The 17,367-nt window shown below is 39.9% G+C and overlaps 1 long non-coding RNA gene across 1 annotated transcript in view; it reads left to right on the top strand.

The window, feature by feature from the left end:
• The window catches only part of LOC147366908 (uncharacterized), a 1,139,839-nt gene that overhangs the window by 292,037 nt on the left and 830,435 nt on the right, over positions 1 to 17,367 (top strand). The window contains exon 7 of the long non-coding RNA XR_015169575.1: positions 392 to 539. This is a non-coding gene — a long non-coding RNA (uncharacterized LOC147366908). The remainder of the gene's footprint in view (positions 1 to 391; positions 540 to 17,367) is intronic.

The following is a 17,367-nucleotide window of genomic DNA, read 5'->3' as shown; positions in this document are numbered from 1 at the left end:
AAGACTGAAAAATAACAAAAGTGTTTCTTGAAAACCATTTTAAATCATCTTAGTCCTGTGATTACTTTTAAGCTTTCCCTGTTCCAGGCCTCTATAGTATATAGAGGTTTACTCACAGCTTTACCTTGGAGCATAATCAGTCAAGTGATTGTTTTTGAGGAGTGAAATTTCACAATGGGTTGCATAATTTACATGATTATAACCTTTAGTGTTTGACTTTTTCTCAGAAGAGAGTTTTGTTAAAATAGGTATCTACATGTTGGCTTTCCTGGGACTGGTCAATCAGCTGATTACTTAGAACTCGTTTTTTTTTTTTTTTTTTCCCCATCTTCTTAGTTTCATTCTCAATAATTCCAATCTAAAATTCACATTTTTTGCTGTTTTATTGAAGGGCACAAGAAACCCTCATATTCATCGAGCATTGGATTCCTAGTCACTGACAGGTTACTGGAATGACTGCGTCATCATTTCCACCAGGACCATCTTTTGACCTTTATGCCTGCTGGTACTGATTACCACTGGGTGGCACCTATTAGATGGTAAGGCAAAATGCTGGCTGATGGACTTTTTGCTTTTAATTTGTGAAGGAGTCATGGAAAAATTGTAAAATGAGTGTATAAAAGTCAAGGGCTGGTGAAATTTGAGTAATTTTTTTTAAAGATACATGAGAAAAGAAAATCATCAATATGTAATACGTAATGGTAACTTGCATTTCCTCAAAACAATGCATAACTCAAAAAACCATTGCATGTATGATAATTAAGCAATAGAAGTAGATTTTATCACTTGCCTACTGTGCTCTGGACTTTAGTTAGGTTAACGTTTTTAGTGAATATCTTGGTTATTTTATCATATGCGTCTTTGTTATTGAAATGGAAAAATCTAGATAAATGAGAGTTTCATTTAGTTGTATTAAGATAAAATGAGAATTACTTTACTTTATCAGAGTAGCAAATACCTATGGTAATATATCAAATCGTACATAACTGCTTATAATAAACATCAACCATCCTTCTTTCTATTTCTAGCCAGATTCCATAAGGAAAACTTAAAAAAAAACACAAACTTTATAAAGCCATTATTTAAATACAGAAATATGAAATTATTTTGAGTTAAATAGATATGGTCTTTCTAGGAAGATTAATATGCAAAAATAATGTGATGTTGGCATGATTCTGTACACTTGTTTCAAACTACAATGGATACCTAGGAATGAAATCTTAGACATCTGTTAAAAATTCTCTTTAAATTGTGTACAAGATGCTTAAGCTTCTGGAAGTCCTTTCGTATAAGTAATTCAACTGGTAAAGAAGGGGTAGGGAAGAGGGAGAAAGAAGGAGAATGAGTGACAGGAAAGTCAAAGAACAGCAAGTGATGGAGAAATGGACAGAGAAGATCTTGGTGTTGATCTTCAGACTTCACTGTCTAGGATCTCTGGTCAGTCTATTCCTTACTAAGACTCTAAAGGCCACCAAAACCTGAGTTGGGGTGGGGAGGACAACTTGAAACTGAAAAACTATCAAATTCTACAATTGAATCCCTTGCTTTGAGAAGAAATTCATCAGAAGAGCCTCTGATGATTATCTGGTTTACTGATGAGATCATGGGATAGTAGGCATTGCATGGCCTGGGTAACTTGAATGTCTGCCTTTCTTACTAGTTATAGTTGCCCTGTGATTTCAGTTTTTTCCATTCACCACCTGTGGGCCAGCTTATCCTAGATAGATGGCATAGTCATGATTTGTGGATAAAATCACATTTGTGAATATGCAAAACTGCCTGTGAAGGCTTCTAATAAACTTTCTGGGAAAGAGTGTTGGTGGAATGCCCAGAGGACAGCCTCCATTTCTTTCAAGTCCCTAAACACACATGTTCTACAATTCATAGCTTGAGCAATGTCTATAGCATAGGGAAGGACTAGGCCCACATCTTCCCAGTTCTTACTTACATAAGAGTTGGTTTCTACTAGCCTAATATATGTACAGCTTATATTCAAGCTATAGAATGAAGGTAATTAATTAGAAATGGCATTCCAATCAATTCTGCAGTGATCATTTGCACACCATGAAATCCTCTTGCTCCAGACTCTTGAGAACCTGTTAGAACTCTCCTTCTGCATGATCTCGTATGTGCACTCCAGGATTCCCCCATGAATTTCTCATATCCACTCACTCTGACTAACCTAAGATGGTTAATTTCTTAGTGCTTACCTGCCCAGGTTCTGTGTCTTTGCCTTGAGAACCTCTCTCAATATCTTGATATTGGGATATTTTGGCATCTTCTCTTAGCTGGTGCTTTTTTATTATCTTCTTTTTGTTTTTTAAGTTGAAGTATAGTTGATTTGCAGTGTTGTCTTAATTACTGCTGTACAGCAAAGTGATTCAGTGATAGCATACACACACACACACACTCTTTTTTGAAAATGTTCTTTTCCATTATGATTTCTCACAGGATATCAGTATAGTTCTCTGTACTATGCTAACCCCAACCTCCCACTCTTCCCCCCGACCCCCCATCCCCTTAGGAACCACCAGTCTGTTCTCTGTGTGTCTGTATCTGTTTTCTAGATAGGTTCGTTTGTGTCATAGTTTAGATTCCATATGTAAGTTTTATGGTGTTTGTGTTTCTCTTTCTGATTTACTTTACTTAGTATGATAATGTCTGGTTGCATCCATGTTGCTGCAAATGGCACCATTTTGTTCCATTTTATGGTTGAGTAGTATTCTTTTGAGTATTCTACTAAAAAAAACTAAGATCATGGCATCCTATTAAAAAAAACTAAGATCATGGCATCCGGTCCCATCATTTCATGGCAAACAGATGGAGAAAAAGTGGGAACAGTGACAGACTTTATTTTCTCGGGCTCCAAAATCACTGTGGACAGTGACTGCAGCCATGAAATTAAAAGAAACTTGATTCTTGGAAGAAAAGCTTTGACAAACCTAGACAGTGTATTAAAAAGCAGAGACATTAGTTTGCCTACAAAGGTCCATATGGTCAAAGCTATGGTTTTTCTAGTAGTTGCATATGAATGTGAGAGTTGGACAATAAAAAATGCTGAGCATCAAAGAATTGATGCTTTTGAACTGTGGTGTTGGAGAAGACTCTTGAGAGTCCCTTGGACTGCAAGAAGATCAAACCAGTCAATCATAAAGGAAATCAGTCCTGAATATTCATTGGAAGGACTGATGCTGATGTTGAAATTCCAATACTTTGGCCACCTGATGGGAAGTATTGACTCCTTGGAAAAGACCCTGATGCTGGGAAAGACTGAAGGCAGGAGAAAGGGATGACAGAGGATAAGATGGTTGGTTGGCATCACTGACTCAATGGATGTGAGTTTGAGCAAGCTCTGGGAAACAATGAAGGACAGGGAAGCCTGGGGTGCTGCAGTCTGTGGGGTCTCAAAGAGTCAGATATGACTGAGTAACTGAACAACAATAATAATTATTTGGAGGGTCACAAAGTTTGTGAAGCATTGCAAATACATGGTTATGTTACAGACTCCTCTATCTGGATCAGTCTTTCTACTTGCATTGATACACATATGATCTCTTGTACCACGTTCCTGGTCAACTGGGATGAAAGCTGAGGTTACTGATATTTCTCCCAGCAATCTTGACTCCAGCTTGTGCTTCATCCAGCCCAGCAGTTCACATGATGTACTCTGCATTGAAGTTAAATAAGCAGGGTGACAATATACAACATTGACATACTCCTTTCCCAGTTTGGAATCAGTCCATTGTTCCTTGTCTGGTTCTAAGTATTGCTTCTTGACCTGCATATAGGTTTTGCAGGAAGCAGGTAGAATAGTCTGGTATTCCCATCTTTTTAGGAATTTTCCACAGTTTTTTGTGATCTACACAGTCAAAGGCTTTAAGGTAGTCAATGAAGCAGAAGTACTTGCTTTTCTGAAATTCTCTAGCTTTTTCTATGATCCAACAGATGTTGGCAATTGAATATCTGGCTCCAAATAATTATATTTCAAATTACAACTCAGTATATGCTCAATATATATAACTGAGAAACTTATAAAATAATAAATAATACTGGAGAACAAGATGGTGGAGGAGTAGGTGGACATGGAGTACATCTCTCCAAGGATACATCAGGAATGCACCTTCAGACACGGAAGTGCATGCAGAACACCAGCTGAGAGCGGACAGAAGTACCTGACCAGTGGAAAATAATATATAGAACCATGCAAAACTTAGTAGGATGAGGAACTAGGGGGAAAAACAGGAGTGTTAATAGGACTGGACCTACCCCCAGTAGGTGGGGGAACTGAAGCAGGGCTCCGATCCCCACACCGAGACAATTGTCTGAGTCAAAGGAGAAACATTTAAGGCTGAGAGTGAAACAGCTGATTTGTGGCAGCCTAAATGGAATGAGAATCACACAGTCCTTTCCACAGCTGTACATACCCTGGACAGGAACGCTGGTCTCCTGGAAAGCACAGTGGCTGGGAGCTGGAGTTCAGGGATTATGGAGCAATCCCAGGGTAAGGGCTGCTATTGACTGTGGAGAGATGGATTGAGGGTATGTGAGGGAGGAGATTGTGGTGGGAAATGCCAGTGGAGGAAAGCCAGGCAGCCATGGAAGCAAGGTGATACTGCTGAGTCACGTGTTGGGGGTGGAGCCATCACTGAAGCCTCTCTCCCCACACCCGCCAGCATTGGCAGCTGAACAATAGAGAGACTGGCCCATCAAGTGCCTGATGCACTGAACTACAGAGTAGGACCCTACCCAGAGTGCACCTTTCAGTGACTGATGCACCGATCTATAGAATAAGACCCCAGTCAGGGGGGCCCTTTATGTGCCTGATGTACCGAACAACAGAGAAGGACCCCAGGCAAGGGAGCCCTCTAAGTGCCTGAACAGACGGAGCTATGGAGAAAGACTGGCCAAAGAGGCCTTCTGATTGCCAGCTATAAGAGGCTCGAAAAGACTCTGATAGGGTCATAACTCCTGTGGCGGAGGCAGTCCATGTCCCTGCGCACTTGGTGCTGCCAGGGCCCCTGCAAGCCAAGCAGCTGTGCCACGTTCACACTCACCTCTCACTGGGGCACAGCTGCCACAGGCAAAAAAAGTCTTGGCATCTATGCACACAGGGTCACTTCAGTCATGTCTGACTCTTTGCGACCCAGTAGACTGTGGCCTGCCAGGCTTCTCTGTCAGAGAAGGGGCAAGAATACTGGCCAATACTGGTTGCCATACCTTTCTAGAGCACTATATTTCTTGCTTCCCTAGCTGCAACTCCCCTGAGTACCTGGTGCTGTCAGAATCCCTGCAACACAAGCAGCTGCACCACCTCCACACCCGGCCCTCACGGGGGCAAGCCCAAACCCTCTAGAGCAGCCTCAGAAGCTAAACCCCAGTGGACGACCCACATGTAGAAGTGGAAATAAAACCATAATTGAAACCCAGGGGCAGTGTGGCTAAGGAAGAAGACCCAAAACTTTCCCACCAGCTGTACAAGCTGTAGATTAAATTCACACAATCAACTAAGCAGACTCTGTGTCTATGGAATATATAAAAGGTCATTGAGAGCTCCCACAAAAGAAAACAGAGGCAAGAACACATAAGAATAGGACCAGATTAGAATCTAAGCTGCCCCCACGTTAGGTCCAGAGATCAGCAGTGTTGAAGGGCGTTCTAGGGAGGTGAGGTGGACTGTGATTCCCAGCAAGGGAAAGGACCCTGATAGCAGTGACTCAAGAAAAATATTTATTATTCTTATTTTTTGACTTGTTCTGTAGAATCTTTTGGATTTTTTATTTCTTTTTTCCCCCTTTCCCGCCTCCCTGTTGTAGTTGTCGATTTTATTGGCACTAAGAAATCCAACTAAGCTTTTGAGCATTTTTTTCCTCAGTCATGTTTTTTATTGTTATCATAAACCTTTGCCTCTACATTGGGCTTTTGAAGTTCTGTGGAGTTTTCCTCTTTTTTTTTTTCTTTTCTCTTTTCTAATTTTAATCTTTTAAACCTATAATTTTTTCTACATTTATTCCTTTGTTTGCTTTAACTACTGTTCTTTTCCCCTTGCAGTTAATCTTTAATGTATATAAATCTTCTTTATCTACCTCTATTTAACTTTGCATATCTATTCTTTCATTTCTTTCTCTGCTTTCCTCTCAACATATTTGTTAGTTTTATTTTCATTACTTTGTCCCCCAATTGGCACCTTGCTTTAGTTTTGTTTTCCATTTTATGCTTTAATTAGTTTTGTTCTGGTAGATATAATTTTTGGTTTCTTTTGTTCACCAGGTCAATCTATTGTACTTTATTTTTGTTGGACTGTTTTGCTTTTGCTTATGGGTGTATATGTATATGTGTACATTCAGTCACACTTTCTATTGTTGTTATAAACCTCTGCCTCTACATTAGGCTTTTGCCGTTCTGTGGAGTTTTCCTTTATTCTTTTTTCTTCTGTTTTTTTTTTTTTTTTTCTTTTCTCTTTATTATAATTTTTAATTTTTTAAACCTATTATATTTTTTCTACATTTATTCCTTTGTTTGCCTTTCCTACTCTTCTTTTTCCCTTGCAGTTAATCTTTAATGTGTATAAATCTTCTTCATCTACCTCTGTTTAACTTTGCATATCTATTCTTTCTTTCCTTTCCTCTCAACATATTTGTTAGTTTTGTGTTCATTGCTTTATTCCCCACTTGGCACCTTGCTTTAGCTTTGTTTTCCAGTTTGTGCTTAAGTTAGTTTTGTTCTTAACTGGTAAATATAATTTTTGATTTCCTTTGTTCACCAGGTCAATCTACTGTACTTTATTTTTGTTCAACTGCTTTCACTTTGCTCATGGGTGTATATGTATATGTGTATATTCCATTATTTTAATTATTATTTGCCTGATTTTATAACTGCCATTTATCTGGGGTTCATTTTTGGTTTCTCATTTTTGGATATTTATTTTAATCTCACTTAGTCAAGGCTGTGGTTTTTCCAGTAGTCATGTGTGGATGTGAGAGTTGGACTATAAAGACAGCTGAGCATGGAAGAATTGATGCTTTTGAACTGTGGTGTTAGAGAAGACTCTTTTCAGTCCCTTGGACTGCAAGGAGATCCAACCAGTCCATTCTAAAGGAGATCAGTGTTCATTGGTAGAACTAATTTTGAAGCTGAAACTCCAATACTTTGGCCACCTGATGCAAAGAGCTGACTCATTTGAAAAGACCCTGATGCTTGGAAAGATTGAGGGCAGGAGGAGAAGGGGATGACAGAGGATGAGATGGTTGGATGGCATCACTGACACAATGGACATGGGTTTGGGTAAACTCTGGGAGTCGGTGATGGACAGGGAGGCCTGGCGTGCTGCCATCTTGAAATCATATCAAGCATCTTCTTGGACCAAAATGCTATGAAGCTAGATATCAACTATAAGAAAAAAAAAAACTGTAAGAAACACAAACATATGGAGATTAAACAACACATTTGTAAATAACCAACAGGTTGCTAAAGAAATCAAAAGGGAAATCAAAAATTTCTAGAAACAAATGACAATGAAAACACAACTCAAAACCTATGGGATGCAGCAAAAACAGTCCTAAGAGGGAAGTTTATAGCGATACAATCCAACCTCAAGAAACAAGAAAAACATCGAATAGACATCCTAACTGTACACATAAAACAATTGGAAAAATAAGAACAAAAAATCCCAAAAATTAGTAAAATGAAAGAAATCATAAAAATCCTAGCAGAAATAAATGGAAAAGAAATGAAAGAAATGTAAAGACTAATAAAACTAAAAGCTGGTTCTTTGAAAAGATAAACAAAATTGACAAACCTTTAGCCAGACTCATCAAGAAAAAAAAGAGAAGAATCAAAAATTAGAATCAAAAAAAAAAAAAAAACAAATTAGAAATGAAAAAGGAAAGGTTACAACAGACAATGAAGAGATACAAAGGATTATGAGACTATTATAAACAACTATATGGCAATAAAATAGATAACCTGGAAGAAATGGACAGATTCTTAGAAAAGTTCAGTCTTCCAAGACTGAACCAGGAAGAAATATAAATTATGAACAACCCAATCACAAGCACCAAAATTGAAGCTGTGATCAAAAGTCTGCCAAAAAACAAAAGTCCAGGACCAGATGGCTTCACAGAAGAATTCTATCGAACATTTAGAGAAGAGCTAATGTGTATCCTTCTAAAACTCTTTAAAAAAATTGCAGAGAACACTTCCAAATTCATTCTTCAGGGTCACCATCACCCTGATACCAAAACCAGACAAAGACAACACAAAAAAAGAAAACTACAGGCCAATATCACTGATGACCATAGATGCAAAAATCCTCAACAAAATTTTAGCAAGCAGAATTCAACAACACATCAAAAAGCTCATACACCATGATCAAGTTGGGTTTATTCCAGGGATGCAAGGAATCTTCAATATACACAATTTATGCAAATCAATCAATGTGATACAGCACATTAACAAAATTGAAAGAGGAAAACCATATGATAATCTCAATAGATGCAGAAAAAGTCTTTGACAAAATTCAGCACCCATTTATGATTAGAACTCTTCAAAAAATGGGCATAGAATGGAACCTACCTCAACATAGTAAAGGCCATATATGATAAGCCTACAGCAAACATTCTCAATGGTGAAAAAACTGAAAGCATTCCCCCTAAGATCAGGAACTAGACAAGGGTGTCCACTTTTGCCACTATTATTCAATATAGTTCTGGAAGTCCTAGCTATAGCAATCAGAGAAGAAAAAGAAAGAAAAGGAATCCAGATCAGAAGTGAAGAAGTAAAGCTCTCACTGTTTGCAGATGACATGATACTATACATAGAAAACCCTAAAGATAGTATCAGAAAATTACTAGAGCTAATCAGTGAATTTAGCAAAGTTGCAGGACACAAAATCAATACACAGAAGTCACTTGCATTTCTATATACTAACAATGAAAAACCAGAAATTGAAGGAATCAATCCCATTCACCATTGCCCACAAAAAGAATTAAATATCTAGGAATAAACTTACCTTGGAGAAGGCAATGGCACCCCACTCCAGTACTCTTGCCTGGAAAATCCCATGGAGGGAGGAGCCTGGAAGGCTGCAGTCCATAGGGTCGCTGAGGGTCGGACAAGACTGAGCGACTTCACTTTCACTTTTCACTTTCATGAATTGGAGAAGGAAATGGCAACCCACTCCAGTGTTCTTGCCTGGAGAATCCCAGGGATGGGAAGCCTGGTGGGCTGCCGTCTGTAGGGTCGCACAGAGTCGGACACAGCTGAAGTGACTTAGCAGCAGCAAGGAGACAAAAGCTCTATACACAGAAAATTATAAGACAGTGATGAAAGATATCAGATGGGGAAATAGTGGAAACAGTGACAGACTTTATTTTCTTGGGCTCCAAAATCACTGCAGATGGTGACTGCAGCTATGAAATTAAAAGACACTTACTCCTGGGAAGAAAAGGTATGACTAACCCAGACAGCATATTAAAAAGCAGAGACGTTGCTTTGCCAACAAAGGTCCGTCTAGTCAAGGCTATGGTTTTTCCAGTGGTCATGTATGGATGTGAGAGTTGGACTGTGAAGAAAGCTGAATGCCAAAGAATTGATGCTTTTGAACTGTGGTGTTGGAGAAGACTCTTGAGAGTCCCTTGGACTGCAAGAAGATCCAACCAGTCTATCCTAAAGGAAATCAGTCCTGAACATTCATCGGAAGGACTGATACTGAAGCTCAAACTCTAGTTTTTTGGCCACCTGATGTGAAGAACTGTCTCATTTGAAAAGACCCTGATGCTAGGAAAGATTGAAGGCATGAGGAGAAGGGGATGACAAAGGATGAGATGGTTGGATGGCATCACCAACTCAGTAGACATAAGTTTGAGTAAACTCTTGGAGTTGGCAATGAACAGGGAGGCCTTGTGTGCTGAAGTCCATGGGGGTGAAAAAAGTCAGACACGACTGAGTGACTGAAGTGAACTGATGAAAGAAATCAAACATTACATAAACAGATGGAGCTATATTCCATGTTCCTGGGTAGGAAGAATCAATATTGTGAAAATGACTACACTACCAAATGCAATCTACAGATTTAATGCTATCTGTATGAAATTACCAATGGCGTTTTTCACAGAACTAGAACAAAAAATTTCACAATTCATATGGAAACCCCAAAACCCCCGAATAGCCAAAGCAGTCTTGAGAAAGAAGAATGGAGCTGGAGGAATCAACCTTCCTGACTTCAGATTATACTACAAAGCTACAGTCATGAAGACAGTATGGTACTGGTACAAAAATAGAAATATAGAACAATGGAACAAGATAGAAAGCCCAGAGATAAACTCATGCACCTATGGGTACCTTATTTTTGACAAAGGAGGCAAGAATATACAATGGGGCAAAGACAGCCTCTTCAATAAATGATGCTGGGATAACTGGACAGCTACATGTAAAAGAATGAAATTAGAACACTTCTTAACACTATACACAAAGATAAACTCAAACTGGATTGAAGACCTATATGTAAGACCAGAAACTATACAACTCTTAGAGGAAAATATAGGTAGAACACTCGATGACATAAATCAAAGCATGATTCCCTATGACCCACCTCCTAGAGTAACGTAAATAAAAACAAAAGTAAACAAGTGGGACCTGATTAAACTTAAAATCTTTTGCACAGCAAAGGAAACTATAAGCAAGGTGAAGAGAGCTCTCAGAATGGGAGAAAATAATAGCAAATGAATAACTGACAGAGGATTAATTTCCAAAATATACAAGCAGCTCATACAACTCAATACCAGAAAAACAAACAACCCAATCAAAAAATGGGAGAAATACCTAAACAGACGTTTCTCCAAAGAAGACATACAGATGGTTAATAAACACATGAAAAGATTCTCAATGTCGCTCATTATTAGAGAAATGCAAATCAAAACTACAATGAGATATCACCTCACACCAGTCAGAATGGCCCTCATCAAAAATCTACAAACAATAAATGCTGAAGAGGGTGTAGAGAAAAGGGAATGCTCTTGCACTGTTGGTGGGAATGTAAATTGATACAGCCACTATGGAAGATGGTATGGAGATTCCTTAAAAAACTAGGAATAAAACCACCATACAACCCAGCAATCCCACTCCTAGGTGTATACCCTGAGGAAACCAAAATTGAAAGAGACACATGTATCCCATTGTTCATTGTAGCACTATTTACAATAGCTAGAACATGGAAGCAACTTAGATGTCCATTGACAGATGAATGGATAAAGAAGTTGTGCATATACACAATGGACTCAGCCATAAAAAGGAACACATTTGAGTCAGTTTTGATGAGGTGGATGAATCTGGAACCTATTATACAGAGTGAAGTGAGTCAGAAAGAGAAAGATAAATACTGTATTCTAACACATATATTCAGTCCTGAATATTCATTGGAAGGACTGATACTGAAGCTGGAACTCCAGTACTTTGGCTACCTGATGTGAAGAAGTGACTCATTTGAAAAGACCCTAATGCTGGGAAAGATTGAAGGTGGGAGGAGAAGGGAATGACAGAGGATGAGATGGTTGGATGGCATCACTGACTCAATGGACATGAGTTTGAGTGAACTCAGGAAGTTGGTGATGGATAGGGAGGCCTGTCATGCTGCAGTCCATGGGGTTGCAAAGAGTTGGACCTGACTGAATGAGTGAACTGAACTGAATGCACACATAATGGAATTTAAAAAAAAAATGGTACTGAAGAATATATTTACAGGACAGCAATGGAGAAACAGACATAGAAAATAGACTTCTGGACATGGAGAGGAGGAAAGGGTGAGATGTATGGAAAGAGTAACATGGAAATTTATATTACCATATGTAAAATAGATAGCTAACTGGAATTTGCTATATGGCTCAGGAAACTCAAACAGGGGCTCTGTATCAACCTAGACGGGTGGGATGGTGAGGGAGATGAGAGGGAGTTTGAAAAGGGAGGGGATACATGTATACCTATGGCTGATTCATGTTGAGATTTGACAGAAAACAGCAAAACTCTGTAAAGCAATTATCCTTCAATAAAAAATAAATTAATACAAAAATAGATAAATAATACTTTAGTACCTATGAAAAAGTAAAAACACAGCAGTTAATTTAAAGCTAAACATTTATTAACATAGAAAACTCTTTAAAAATGCAAAACATGATCAACAGCAATAAGAAAAATGTGACCGTTGACTCTCCAGATGGGTTTCATTGCCCACTAATAATTTATAACTCTCAGTTTGAAACAAACGGATCTTAAATATATGGAGAAGCATCTCCTTTTCACTCAGGCATTGCCATTTCCCTTTGGTTATCTTTTTACTTTATGTTCAAGCACAAAGAGCCTTCATACTTCTGGAGTAAGTTCACCTAGGCGTATAGTTTTGCTTTTGACTTAGCTGAGCAAGAGACCACCTAAAAGAAAATGTGCATTGTAAAGGGCTCTCTAAGCTTGTAGAATGAGATCTAGTCTTAAATCTGTGAAAGATAACAACAATCTTAGTGTCATCTATCACTGGTAATATTGCTCATTGCCCTGACCAATGCAGTACAAGGACATTTTCATTTTTATCTCTTATCTCTTCCTCACACTCAGGGTAACGTGCTTACAATTCCCTTTTTTGCCAGTGCATACACATCTTCACAACAATCTCAGCTTTGTATAATTTACTCTGCCAGAAAGCAATGGGAGGGAAGTCAGGACTCTTGAGTTTCCTTTGGAACAGTTTCTCTGTGTTCCCTGCCCTCTTTCAAGCTTCTCTTTCAAGTTACTTTCCTGAAGTAAGATGGATTCACTCATTCATTTATCAAACGTGTACCCAGAACATTTCTGTTTCCAACTACTCTGACAAATGAGACAGGTAAGATTCTTGCTCTCAGGAGTGGCTGAGCAGACAATTGGGCTTCCCTGGTGGCTTGCTGCTGCTGCTGCTAAGTTGCTTCAGTCGTGTCTGACTCTGTGTGACCCCATGACGGCAGCCTATGGTGTTCTCCAGGCAAGAACACTGGAGTGGGTTGCCATTTCCTTCTCCAATGCATGAAAGTGAAAAGTGAAAGTGAAGTCACTCAGTCGTGTCCGACTCTTAGTGACCTCTTGGACTGCAGCCTACCAGGCTCCTCCATCCATGGGATTTTCCAGGCAAGAGTACTGGAGTGGGGTGCCACTTCCTTCTCTGCCCTGGTGGCTTAGACGGTAAAGAATCTGCCTGCAATGTGGGAGACCTAGGTTGGGTCCCTGGGTTGAGCAGACAATTAGCAGGTATTAACAGTGAAATGTGATGTTTATCATAGCAGGGGACACAGAGAGTCACAAGCAGGGCATGGACATAGTCGAGGTGTGAGAGAAGGGACCCTTGAAGAAGGGACTTTTTAGCTGGAGACCCTGAAGAATAGTATATAAAGTGTTTGCAAGGATTAGATTATTCTAAGTAAGGAGATGACATCTTAGAAATGTCAGAGGTGAGAGACTCTGGCCCTGTGTGAGCTTTGCAGGGAACCAACAGCAACCAGGAGGTCTGGTGCGAAGGAGACTTGGAGACTGAGGCAAAGCACATTTTGCTCGGCTTTCAATAAGCCAGGTTGAGAACACTTAGATGTCTTTATGGCCAATAAGAATGGAAATCCATTACAGTGCTTTAAGTGAGGGAGTGACAGAGCCATATTTATGTTTTGGAAAGATCATTTTAGCCTCGGTGTGGGGAATGACTTGGTCAGGATTTAGTGTTTGATTGCATTGAGGGTGAAGGAAAGGGAAGAAGCAACAATAGCTTGCCTTGTCAAGTCAATAAAGTTATGAGCAATTAAATTGCCTTCTTCGGCCTGGGAAGGGACTAAGTGTACATACCTGGGGAAGAGCTGATCAGTTAGAAAGGTTTTTTTTTTTTTTCCTTTCATGTCTTTCTTTCTACCTTCAAACAAATCACTATATTCTTGACTCTTAAATTATCCTTCTTGTCTGCAAATGCTCTGCCTTGGACCAAAATGTCTAAACAAACTCTATTCCAGAGGAGCACTTGCCTGCGGTAATTAGGGCAGTGTGTTTCACTCAGTGGGACTGTCAAAGCCTGGCTGTTAATTAGGCCTCAGGTAGCACCCCACCCCCACCGCAGGCCCACCTCCTCCTCCTTTTCTTAGAAACTCAAGACACGTAGCAGGTGGGGCCTAATTTATCCTCCCAGGATTACTGGGAGGCAAGTCAGTGTGGGCCTGTCTGCATCTGCATCTGTGTTTTCCTGTTGAGGACACGGAAGAACAGGGTGGGCAAGCAGTGCTTGCTCTGTTATCCAGTCAGGCGGCCAGTTCTTTTCCAGAACTTGGAAGAGAACCAAGAAGCATATGTCCTGCTCTTTGTTTAATGAGAGTGGTGATTTTCACCCTGGGACCTGTTCCCAGATTCAGCACAGGAGTGCAAGGGTTACATAGGGCCCAAGGGGAAAGCTGAGTGGGGGGACTCAGGGCTTCTCATTCCTCCAAATTCCCTTTTAATATTCTGCCTAAGAAATTGTACATGTGAAATTAAAACAGAGTGTTTACTTCAGAGATTTCCCAAGGTGAATCCATTTTGAATTATAGAAGAGCAGGCATTAAAACCAACCCAGTTCTCTTAACTGCTTGTCTAGTTCTTTTTGTGTGTATGTACATCGTGTTTCAGACTGTATTAGACATGTCTTGACCTAGTTGTCTTACCCAGTTCAGTTCAGTTCAGTCTCTCAGTCGTGTCCAACTCTGCACAACCCCATGAATCCCAGCATGCCAGGCCTCCCTGTCCATCACCAACTCCCAGAGTTCACTCAGACTGCCGTCCATCGAGTCAGTGATGCCATCCAGCCATCTCATCCTCTGTCGTCCCCTTCTCCTCCTGCCCCCAATCCCTCCCAGCATCAGAGTCTTTTCCAATGAGTCAACTCTTCTCATGAGGTGGCCAAAGTACTGGAGTTTCAGCTTTAGCATCATTCCTTCCAAAGAAATCCTAGAGCTGATCTCCTTTAGAATGGACAGCTTGGATCTCCTTGCAGTCCAAGGGACTCTCAAGAGTCTTCTACAACACCACAGTTCAAAGGCATCAATTCTTTGGCGCTCAGCTTTCTTCACAGTCCAATTCTCACTTCCATACATGACCACTGGAAAAACAATAGCCTTGACTAGATGAACCTTTGTTGGCAAAGTAATGTCTCTGCTTTTGAATATGGTATCTAGGTTGGTCATAACTTTTCTTCCAAGGAGTAAGCGTCTTTTAATTTCATGGCTGCAGTCACCATCTGCAGTGATTTTGGAGCCCCTCAAAATAGAGTCTGACACTGTTTCCACTGTTTCCTCATCTATTTCCCATGAAGTGATGGGACCAGATGCCATGATCTTCGTTTTCTGAATGTTGAGTTTTAAGCCAACTTTTTCACTCTCATCTTTCACCTTCATCAAGAGGCTTTTTAGTTCCTCTTCACTTTCTGCCATAAGGGTGGTATGATCTGCATATCTGAGGTTATTGATATTTCTCCCGGCAATCTTGATGCCAGCTTGTGCTTCTTCAAGCCCAGCGTTTCTCATGATGTACTCTGAATATAAGTTAAATAAGCCGGGTGACCATATACAGCCTTGACGTACTCCTTTTCCTATTTGGAACCAGTATGTTGTTCCATGTAGAGTTCTAACTATTACTTCCTGACCTGCATACAAATTTCTCAAGAGGCAGATCAGGTGCTCTGGTATTCCCATCTCTTTCAGAATTTTCCACAGTTTATTGTGATCCACACAGTCAAAGGCTTTGGCATAGTCAATAAAGCAGAAATAGATGCTTTTCTGGAACTTTCTTGCTTTTCCCATGATCCATTGGATGTTGGCAATTTGATCTCTGGTTCCTCTGCCTTTTCTAAAACCAGCTTGAACATCTGGAAGTTCATAGTTCATGTATTGCTGAAGCTTGGCTTAGAGAATTTTGAGCATTACTTTACTAGCGTGGGAGATGAGTGCAATTGTGCGGTAGTTTGAGTATTCTTTGGCATTGCCTTCCTTAGGGATTGGAATACAAACTGACCTTTTCCAGTCCTGTGGCCACTGCTGAGTTTTCCAAATTTGCTGGCATATTGAGTGCAGCACTTTCACAGCGTCATCTTTCAGGATTTGAAATCGCTCAACTGGAATTCTATCACCTCCACTAGCTTTGTTCATAGTGATGCTTTCTAAGGCCCACTTGCCTTCACATTCCAGGATATCTGGCTCTAGGTGAGTGATCACACCATCGTGATGATCTGGGTTGTGAAGATCTTTTTTATACAGTTCTTCTGTGTATTCTTGCCACCTCTTCTTCATATATTCTGCTTCTGTTAGGTCCATACCATTTCTATCCTTTATTGAGCCCATCTTTGCATGAAATGTTCCTTTGGTATCTCTGATTTTCTTGAAGAGATCTCTAGTCTTTCCCATTCTGTTGTTTTCCTCTATTTCTTTGCATTGATCCCTGAGGAAGGCTTTCTTATCTCTCCTTGCTATTCTTTGGAATTCTGCATTCAGATGCTTATATCTTTCCTTTTCTCCTTGCTTTTCACTTCTTTTCTTTTCACAGCTATTTGTAAGGCCTCGCCAGACAGCCATTTTGCTTTTTTTGCATTTCTTTTCCATGGAGATGGTCTTGATCCCTGTCTCCTGTACACTGTCACCAACCTCCATCCATAGTTTTTCAGGCACTCTATCTATCAGATCTAGGCCCTTAAATCTATTTCTGACTTCCACTGTATAATCATAAGGGATTTGATTTAGGTCATACCTGAATGGTCTAGTGGTTTTCCCTACTTTCTTCAGTTTCGGTCTGAATTTGGCAATAAGGAGTTCATGATCTGAGCCACAGTCAGCTCCCGGTCTTGTTTTTGCTGACTGTATAGAGCTTCTCCATCTTTGGCTCCAAAGAATATAATCAATCTGATTTTGGTGTTGACCATCTGGTGATATCCATGTGTAGAGTCTTCTCTTGTGTTGTTGGAAGAGGGTGTTTGCTATGACCAGTGCATTTTCTTGGCAAAACTCTATTAGTCTTTGCCCTGCTTCATTCCGTATTCTAAGGCCAAATTTGCCTGTTACTCCAGGTGTTTCTGGACTTCCTACTTTTGAATTCCAGTCCCCTATAATGAGAAGGACATCTTTTTTAGGTGTTAGTTCTAAAAGGTCTTGTAGGTCTTCATAGAACCATTCAACTTCAGCTTCTTCAGCGTTACTGGTTGGGGCACAGACTTGGATTACTGTGATATTGAATGGTTTGCCTTGGAAACGAACAGAGATCATTGTGTCATTTTTGAGATTGCATCCAAGTACTGCATTTTGGACTCTTTTGTTGACCATCATGGATACTCCATTTCTTCTGAGGGATTCCTGC

This window comes from Bos grunniens, chromosome 8, assembly GCF_055505025.1.
Source record: "Bos grunniens cultivar Pamir isolate PY7600 chromosome 8, Bosgru_T2T1.0, whole genome shotgun sequence".
NCBI lineage: Eukaryota > Metazoa > Chordata > Mammalia > Artiodactyla > Bovidae > Bos > Bos grunniens.
The sequence above is the reverse complement of the archived record's forward strand: the minus strand, read 5'-3'. Positions and strand labels throughout refer to the sequence as shown.